General features: G+C 30.0%; 1 pseudogene; it reads left to right on the top strand.

Moving 5' to 3' along the window:
- Window positions 1-10875, top strand: part of LOC107687880 (R3H domain-containing protein 1-like) — a 44584-nt pseudogene that overhangs the window by 23800 nt on the left and 9909 nt on the right.

Raw genomic sequence — 10875 nt, 5'->3', positions numbered from 1 at the left:
TTTTTTTTTAATTATTTTTTTAATAAATATTTTTATTATATTATCATCTTTAAATTAGTTTTTATGTAGGTAAATAATTTAGATTTCTTAAACACACATTAGCCTGTGATTTGTACATTTTATTGTTTGATTGTTTTTTATGTTGTTTCATGCACATCAGTTTTGGCTTGATATATTAGCCAGGCTGGTTATTTTAAAAACATAAATAAATAAGAATTTTATGTAAAATATGAAAATCATTTTAATGATTTAAAAACTGTTATTTTATGTTTGCATTAAATTTATCTTTACACACTGCGTTTTAGATTTCAGCCACTGAAAAAAACCTTTGGTTTATAATGCACCTTTATAATATATAAATATATTTATATTATATAATCATATTTAAATGAACATATTAATGTAGGTAACTCTACATTTTGATTTATTTATTCTTGTCACAGAAGTCAGAAGAGGAAGTTCCCCCCGATGACGTCATACCACAGGATGCTGCTTCACAGGGTGGCGGCGTATTTTGGGCTGGACCATAATGTCGATCAGACCGGGAAATCAGTCGTTATCAACAAAACCAGCAATACTAGAATGTACGTGTGGATGTCAACTAACCTTGGTTGTCACAGACTACAACACTTTTTAATGTAACACTGTTTATTCACTTACAGACCAGATCAGAAGTTTTCTGAACACATAAAAGATGATAAAACAGATGATTTCCAAAAGCGCTACATCTTAAAGAGAGATAACTCCAGCCTGGACCAGGATGACGGCAGGGTGAGAAATATATGCTAACATTCACTAAGCTAAACAATTTCGTACTTATAAATTCTCCTTGAAATAATCCAACAACCAACAAATAAATGTAATATGTGTAATAATTGGCGCAATACAGCAGTCAGGAAGATCAAGTGTGTGTGTGTGAGATTGAGAGACGGGCACTCGGGAAACAGTCATCAGAGCAGCTCCGAGAACGAGCTGAAGTATTCGGACCCTCGGCCCGGGAGCACCACGGATTCAGACAGCTCCCACAGGAACCTGAAGCCCGCCATGACCAAAGCCAACAGCTTCAGCGGCATCAGCCTGCTGATCCGAGGAGACAGTACAGCTAGCAGCAGGAGCACCGGGAAACTGTCCAAAACCAGTAAATAACTCGCCCTCCTTCACCTGGAGACTTCGTAGAGATGCACGATAAACAGATTTTGAGTGGCACCAGCGATGGATGTGTTTTAGATTATAAATCGATCCTGTTTTCTGCGTCAACATGAAATCGAAATGAAGCCAGTTTGCTTCCTTAATCGTTCTTAAAGTAATTGCAAAATCTTTCATTAAAATAGAATAATTGTTCCTGCCTCTGAAACGAATTTCTGTTTCTGCTGACATCATCAAGGCCCTATGTTTAAGCCCCGCCCATTCAACTTTCTGTCATATTGAAATTTATCAAACATTAATATTTGGCCATTTTGAGAATTTTATTTCTCATAGTTCTAAGAAATTAAGTCAGAATTGCGAGATATAAACTCAAAATTGTGAGAATTAAAGTCTTTAAAGACTTTTTTCTCGCAAATGACTTTTTTTTTCTCAGAATTGTGAGATATAAACTCGCAAATGCGAGTTATAAAGTCCAGTTTTGACGGGGGGGAGAAGACTGTTCTCAGCGAGTTTATATCTCTCAATTCTGACTTAACTCACAATTGCGTCTTATAAAGTCAGAATTGCGAGAAATAAACTTAATTCTGAGAAATAAAGTCAGAATTGCATGATATAAACTCGCAATTGTAATTCTGACTTTATTATGAGTTTATATCTCGCAGTTCTGGGAATAAAAGTCAGAATTGCGAGTTTGTATCACAATTCTGAGAAAAAAAGAATTGTGATAAATAGAATTGAGATAAAAAGTCACAATTTCCTTTTTTATTTTTCTATTCAGTGGTGGAAACGGGCTTCTATATAATATTCCTCTTTAGTTACTCAAAAGAAAAAAGTTTGTCTTGATAATCTTTCAGTGACATAATAATTGTTTTTGACTCTGAAATAACATACGTTTCTGCTGACATCATCAAGGCCCTATTTTTAAGCCCCTCCCCTTCAACTTCCTGTCACACAAATATATTTTAATATTTGACCATTTTGAGATTGTATAATGGTTAAAGTACTTTTTTTTTTCCAAAAAAGAAAAAACAACTTTGCATTTATGCTGACATCATCAAGGCCTTATGTTTAAGCCCCTCCCCTTCAACTTCCAGTCATATTGAAACCCTATTCACCATCAAGTTTAAATCTTGATGTATAAAATTAACTCCCTAAAGTAATATTTCTTACACTGAATATTGTTTCGCTTTGAATGTTACATTACAGAATCAAATAGTTCGCAAATAGTAGTTTTGCCTTGATTTTAAAATAGTGTTCTGTAAATAGTGTTGATTTAAAAATGAATGTTCGCGCTAGAGCTCCAGTATCCAGTCCATTTAAATTCTGCCATTTATACGTTTATTTAAAGTAATTTTCAGCCTAATCAGATGGTTTAAAGTTAAAATTTTAAATAAAACATTTTAATATTCGTCCATACTGGTTATAGTCCCCGATATATCGTGCATCCCTACATGTCTGTGGTTTTTAAATAAAGCTAATATAATTTTTACAGACTGCAGTTCATGTTGGAATTACTGTCATTGTTTATAAAGCAAAAAGTTTCCAACTTCCAAATTCGACAGTGATGTAAACTGTTTTGACTGTTTAGAAATTTGCGGGTAATTCCAACATGAGCCTTAAATCCAAAAATACAGCTATTTTAGAAGTAATTAAGATATTTTTTGAGATCTTTTCTAGTTTGTCTTAAGTGGCCAGATACCACCAAGTGTGTTTTTGACTTTCACCATCCCAGTCCTGCTTTGCTATGCTCATCATTTTGTTCTTTTGAAGACCTTTTTTTTTTTCTTTCCATCATTTCTTGTTCTTGCTTTAAGCAGTCGTGCATTGAGAATGTGCATGTGTGTGGCGGGAAGCATCTCTTTGCCCTCTTTTCACCCATTTCATGTCCATCGAGGAACATCTAAGAGAACACATTGATATTCAGCGCTGTCTGCTCTCCAGCTTCATTGGTTATTTATGCTCTGGCATTTAGAAGCTCAAGGAGTCGACACCAATATATATTTATCATTTTTAATATTTAATGACGCTCCTCTTCGGTTCAGCAACCGCTGGATCGTTCCTCCTGCCCAGTTACATTTGAACAGCCCTCCAAATGATTGCAAATGGTGTTATGTTGATATCCAGTGGTTTCATCAGGATTATTTTTTTTATTTTTTGGTTGCTTTAAGATATAAACAGATAAGAAATAATGTATGTATTATTTAAAAAACTATTTTTTTAAATTAGTAACTTTTCATTTTATTTTATTATTTTATTTTGATTATTTCATATCAATATTTTGTTCAATTTTATTTTTAATCAGATTATTTTAAATAAGATTCGTTTTAAGAAATGCCTTTCAGTCTAATCAGACTTTGTAAAAATATGAATTAATAAATAGTAAATAAAACAGTTATTAATATAAATTATTAATGAAATATTACTAATTAATAATAACATTAATAATAAAACGAATTAATAAATAATTAGTTTAATAATTCTGTTATGTTGTTATTCAGTGGTTTCATCAGGATTTTTTTGTTGCTTCAAAATATAAACATCAGATAAGAAATTGTGAATTAATTTTATTTTATTATTTACTTTTAAATAAAATTTAATTAGTAACTTATTTAGTTAATTTATTATTATTATTATTTACTAACAAACAAAAAAAAATGTGTAATTTATTATTATTTAATATATTTTTATTATATATCATTTTTAATTTAATTACTAATAAAAAGTACTTTATTTGGTTAACAGGCATATCAATATTTTGTTACATTTTATTTTTAATTGGATTATTTTAAATACAATTTTTTTTAGAAATACTTTTCAGTCCGATCAATAAGATTTGAAGTAGTTTTCAGCGATATTCTGAATAAATCCATAAAAAATAAGAAAAATAACAATAGTTTACAAATTAATAAATAACAAATAAACTAAATATTAATATTAATAAAAAAAGCAATGGGTTTAAATAAATAAAAGTATTAGTATTTATTAATTGAAAAGTAATAAAGATTTAATCAAATTAATAATAAAACTAGTTGATCATTTACTAATTCTGATTATTGAAAAGAATATCTAGAAGAACCATCATTGGATTCGTCTTTTTTTGGGCTGAACTACCCTGCATGGTTCTTTTTCCTTCCTTATGACATCATTTCCTGTCATTTAGTTTTGGCCCCGCCCATCAACCCCTCTTCATTCATCCTCCATACCTTGTATATGCCAGTAAAAGCTCTTTCGTTCTTCGCCCTCCTTCAGGTTCAGACTCTTCTAGTAGCGTAGGTTCCTCTTCCGGGTCGCTCTCTCGGCCGGCTCAGCTGCCGCTCCCCGAGCCCGTTCTGCCCCAGCCCGGTCGGGGCTTCACCGTGGCCCCTCTACCGGCCCCGGCGTCTCAGAGCACGACTACTAGCGCTAACATTAATACTAACGCTAGCTTCTACATCGTTCCTCTGGACAGCGTGCTGCTCAATACACAGACAGGTTGGTATCATCTGACCGACTCTTACCTCAAAGGATGGAGGTTACGCTGCGTCAGTTTTTATTCGCGAAACTAACTTTTCGTACTAATTCATTGTTGAGCAAATGAAATCGAGTTCAATGCTGATTCGGTTTTCTGACTGTTTGTTTGGTTTTTGTCTTGTACAGGTCAGCCTTTTGTTAACCCCGATGGCAGTCCAGTGATCTACAACCCCACTATGACATCACAGCAGGGGCGGGGCCAGCAGCCCATGACTCTACTCCCGCCCCCTCCTCCGCCTCTGCCTCCTCCCCCTCCCCCTCAACCTCAGCCAGCCAATCACCTTCTAGCACAGGTCAGGAAAAACTAATGCTTTTTTCAAAAATGTTTCACTTTTCTTATTATTTGGGAGTTTTTATATTTAAATAATTATTTTCATTATTTTAGTTTACTTTTTTTATTTTTTTTTGAATTTTTACACAATGTTTTAACTTGCTCTCTTTTTATTTCTTTAATATTTTTACATTTGAATCATTTAGTTTCATTTTTAGTGTAATTAAATTTTAATACATTTTAATTGTGTCGTCTTGTGTTTAATGTGTTTTCAAGTATTTTATATTAAATAAAAATCAAATAATTAAAATGAATAAAATGTTTTTAGTCGAATTTGTCTTATTTTTAATATGTAATGTATTTAGTTTAGTTACTTTTTTATTTTTTAAATTAATTATTATATTTATTAGTTGTCATTTTTTAATTTAGCTGAATATATCTTATTATTTGTAATGTGTTTATCTAATTTTTTTTCATTTTTATATTAAATAATTGTTTTATTTAATTTTGTTAAGTTTTTCTTTTTTAGATGAATTTATCTTATTTTTAACATGTTTATATTTAAATGTATTAAATTTAATCAAATTGCTTTTTATTTTTTATATTTAAAAATATATTATAATACAGTATTTTATTTTCTATCTGTATCTATATTTATATCTATATATTTTTATCATAATTTTATTCAATTTACCTAATTTTTTTTTCATTTTTGTTTTCAAAGAATTAGTTTCTTTTATTTAGTTTAGTTTTTCTTATTTTTAATTAAATTGAATTTGTCCGATTTTTACAAACAATATATATTTTTTTACATTAATTTACAGTTAACCTTTTCTTTTATGATTCATGATATTTAATTTTTAGAATTTAATCATCTTTGAATAGCTACAGTCAAAGCAATATTTAAAATATTAGTTATCATATTGGTTATTGGCTATAACAGTATACCTGATGGCTGTCAGTATCGCTCCGTTTCAACAGTTATGCTTAAAAATACGATAACACAAAAAAATGTGAATTCGTTATTCTCATTTATCCTTTGCTGTTTATATTGTATACATTTGCAGTGTTGGTCATCATATCGATTATCTGTCATAACACAAAAATATTTGTAAGTTTAGTTTAGTTTTTTCCGCCTACATTTTTACGTATGGCGCTAGTGAAATGGTTAGTTGTCTTCAGTGGTTAATATGTGTTTCTCTGCCGGGTTCTCATTGTGTTTCTCTTCTCTCTCCTCTGCAGTCGTCTGCTCAGCCTGTGCAGTTTGCTGCGGTCTCTTGTCCTCCTCTTCTGCCTGGTGCTTTCACTCAACAGTACACTGTGGTACTTCTCTCCTCCTTCACTATCTCTCCATCATAACGCCGGTCCTTCTGTAAACGTCTCTTCTCTCTTGTTCCCTCGATTCATTAAAGAGGCCATACCATGGAAAGACTTTTTCTTGTTCTTTTGAAATAAGTTCAGTCTACGATACATACATACCATAATATTCACAACTCGGAAAATGTTTAATTTATACAGCACCTTTCCTGCGCTTATAACATAATTTTAACATCAATAATTTGAATAACAATTTGATTATAATAAAAGTTTAACAATAATCATTTCATTCATCATTGCACATTTTTTTCTTTGTCTTTTCAAATAACTCCAATATTGTGATGCATGCATACCATTATATTTACAACTCTTAAACATTTATTTATTTATTTAGTTGTTTAGAATGTACTTGTTCTTTTGAATTAAAAGTTCAATGTAAGATACATACGTACCATAATATTCACTGTTCTTAAAGTTTTAATTTTACTTTTTATTTATAATTTTATTCATTATGATTTTATTTTTCTTGTTCTTTTGAAATAAGTTCAATATATGATACATACATACCGTAATATTCACAACTTTTAAACTTTTTAAAAATGTATTTATATTTTATTTATAATTTTATTCTTGTTTTATTTTTTATATTTTCTTGTTCTTTCGGGGGAAAAAGTTTAATATACAATATGTACATACTAGAATATTCACAACTTAAAAAATATATATTTTTATTAATATTTCATTTATAATTCTATTTATTATTATATTTGTTTTATTTATTTATTTTGTTCGATTTTTTTTTGTTCTTTCGGGAAAAAAGTTTAATATACAATATGTACATGCTAGAATATTCACAACTATTAAACTTAAAAAATATATATTTTTATTAATATTTCATTTATAATTCTATTTATTATTATATTTGTTTTATTTATTTATTTTGTTCGATTTTTTTTTGTTCTTTCGGGAAAAAAGTTTAATATACAATATGTACATGCTAGAATATTCACAACTATTAAACTTAAAAAATATATATTTTTATTAATATTTCATTTATAATTCTATTTATTATTATATTTGTTTTATTTATTTATTTTGTTAGATATTTTTGTTCTTTCGGGAAAAAGTTTAATATACAATATGTACATACTAGAATATTCACAACTATTAAACTTAAAAAAAATTTTTTATTCATATTTCATTCATAATTTTATTTATTATTATATTTGTTTTATTTATTTATTTTGTTAGATATTTTTGTTCTTTCGGGAAAAAGTTTAATATACAATATGTACATACTAGAATATTCACAACTATTAAACTTAAAAAATATATATTTTTATTAATATTTCATTTATAATTCTATTTATTATTATATTTGTTTTATTTATTTATTTTGTTCGATTTTTTTTTGTTCTTTCGGGAAAAAAGTTTAATATACAATATGTACATGCTAGAATATTCACAACTATTAAACTTAAAAAAAAAATGTTATTCATATTTCATTTATAATTTTATTTATTATTATATTTGTTTTATTTATTTATTTATTTTGTTAGATTTTTTTGTTCATTTCAATATACAATACATATATATATATATATACTAGCCATTTAAAAAAAATATATTAATTTTGTTTTACTTTTTTTTATAGATATTTTTAGGTTACATTCGGTATATGATACAAATAAATATGATTACAAAATTGTACCATATGGCCTCTTTAATATTTAGTTTTTGTTTTCTTTGTTTTCGTCTTTTTTACTATTCTCATTTTCCCAGTCTTTATTTTTTCTCTTTTGCCTTGCCCCTTATTCTTCTCCTTAGTCATTTAAAAAAAAAAAAAATATTTTCCATATTCTGTTGCCATTCAGTTTGTGATCTCAGTGTGTCGCAGGAAACCAAAGAAAGTGCAGTTTATTTCTGTCAGTTTTATTGATTAATCTCTCGGAAGTTTCCAAACGAGCCCCGTGGGAGTTGGTTATACCCGGTGGAGGGGCTCATGACTGAATTGGGTCACTTCTTACTGTGTGACCCGTTTCTACCAAATATAACACCCTCATTAACAAATTCAGACCACATCAATAATTAATGGCAGCAGATGTTGTTACTTTTTTAATAAAACGACGTGTGGCGGTTGTGGCGCCAGGCAGGGTCTCTGGTGCTGGTGGATGCTGGGCCGGACTTTGATCTGTGCTGGTTTTTCCTCAATGTGACGCCCTGCTTTAGTTGTTGAAAGCCACTTCAAAAATATCTCCTTTTGTTGCATAATCAGATGAAGACGGACTCTTGGGCTTCAAATGAGAGAGATTGATTGATTGTAAAAATGACCCAATTCTACTTTAACCGTAGTTTTTTAATTATTTCATTTATATTTGGGAAAAAAGGCCTTGAGTAAATAATTTTTAGTGTTGAAGTAGTATTAAAAAATAAGTTAGTAAAAAATGTACATGTGTGCATAAGTTAATGATTTCCTACATAGCTGAGTTAGTTTCAATATATATATGAAATTTCTTTCTTTTTTAAAAATAAATACATTTAAATACATTTAAAATGTATTAAAATAGTAAATTAATGTATTAAAATCACATGTAAAATAATGTAGATTATAAAATATTTAGTAGTTTTTCCTATCAAATATTTTTGATACATTTTTATAATAAAATGAAATACTCTTGGGCTTCAAATGAGAGAGATTGATTGATTGTAAAAATGACCCAATTCTACTTTAACCGTAGTTTTTTAATTATTTCATTTATATTTGGGAAAAAAGGCCTTGAGTAAATAATTTTTAGTGTTGAAGTAGTATTAAAAAATAAGTTAGTAAAAAATGTACATGTGTGCATAAGTTAATGATTTCCTACATAGCTGAGTTAGTTTCAATATATATATGAAATTTCTTTCTTTTTTAAAAATAAATACATTTAAATACATTTAAAATGTATTAAAAATCACATTTACAATAGTGTAAATTATAAAATATTTTTATTATTTTTATTATTATTATATATATATATATATATATATATATATATATATAACAATGTAAAAGTCTTTACTTTCACTTTTGATCAATTTAATACATTTTTTTTTTTTTGAATTGTTAAAAATAATTATTTTGAATTTCACAAAATAATATATTTTTTAAATCTTTAGTTAGTAGTTAGCTTGACGCTTGGCTTCATTCTTTTAAACTAACCTGAGCTGTTGTCTTGTGTGTTTAAACAGCAACAGCAGGACGGTTTAAGTGCCCAGTTCAGTCAGATGAATCTCGTCCGGCAGCATTCGGGTGACGCTCCGGACCCCCACACGGGCCTCTACCCACAATCCCTGGTGCTCCAGAACCCTCCACCCACCGGCTACATGCTTCCATCGGCGGGACAGCCCATGAGCGGCCATGCCTACCCCCATCCCCCAGCCATCAATCCAGCGCTCCTGCAGCCGCACGCATACATCCAGCAGCCCATGCAGCAGGTACAGACACACGCATGTGTACGTTACCCGCGTCATGTGACCGCAGACGCGAGGGTTCAGGATAACGTGTGTGTGTGTGTGTGTGTTTCTGCAGGTGTCGGCGTGTTACTGCGCTCCGGGACAGTATTCGCACTCCAACCAACACTACAGAGCCATGACGCCGGTACACTACAGCGCCCCCCAGAGTCAGACACTGCCACCGCAGCAGACAGGTACAAACACGCGCACTTCCTGTCTGAGTGGGCACTTCCTGCAGGGTTTGTGATTGGAGCGCTAGGAGACGGGGCCGTGTCACTGTATGAGATTCGTAGTCATTCTCACAGTGAACCGGTCTCTTTTCCCAGCCCTCACTCCTCAACTCTCACCTCTGACCTATGACCTCCACTGTTCTGCTGGCAGACTTTAATTACTGGACATTGTGAAAATATTCATAAAGCACAGTTCAAATCAGTCAGGTTGAGCCAGAGAAAAACAAACAAACAAATCAAGCAATTATTCATTGCCAGAAGGCTATATTCATGATAAACAAACAATTAACAAACAAAACAAACAGATAAATATTCATGGTCATATCACCAAAGGCTATATTCATAACTAACAGTAATTATATCAATAAATAAACAAACAAATACATATTCATTCCTTTGTTACCAAAGGCTATGTTCGTGACAAGCAGTTAATATATACAAAAAAAAAAAAATGTATTGCCAGATTACCAAAGGCTATATTCATGATTAACAATTATATGAATAAATAAATGCTGAACAAATAAAGTAAGTTAACAAATTAGTAAGTAAGTTGACAAACAGTAAGTAAACAAATAAATAAATAAATGTTCATTGCTATTTCACCAAAGGCTGTATTCGTGACAAACAAACAAAGAAAAAATTAATTAAATGAAGAAATAAATATTCATTGCCATATCAGCAATGGCTATATTCATAAACAATAAATATAAAAGTAAATAAATATTTACTGCCATATTAGTAATGGCTATATTCATACAACCCTCTACGGACACCTTGGCAATTGAATCGCCATTGGCTAGTATATTTTTTTGTTTACTCGCCAGACTGAAATACAATACTATATATATATATATATATATATATATATATATATATAAGTTATGCTATTTTACACATATTTATACATAT

Source organism: Sinocyclocheilus anshuiensis, unplaced genomic scaffold (assembly GCF_001515605.1).
Source record: "Sinocyclocheilus anshuiensis isolate Anshui unplaced genomic scaffold, SAMN03320099.WGS_v1.1 scaffold273, whole genome shotgun sequence".
Taxonomy (NCBI): Eukaryota; Metazoa; Chordata; class Actinopteri; order Cypriniformes; family Cyprinidae; genus Sinocyclocheilus; species Sinocyclocheilus anshuiensis.
Note: the sequence above shows the minus strand (reverse complement) of the source record. Positions and strands in the feature narration are given on the sequence as shown.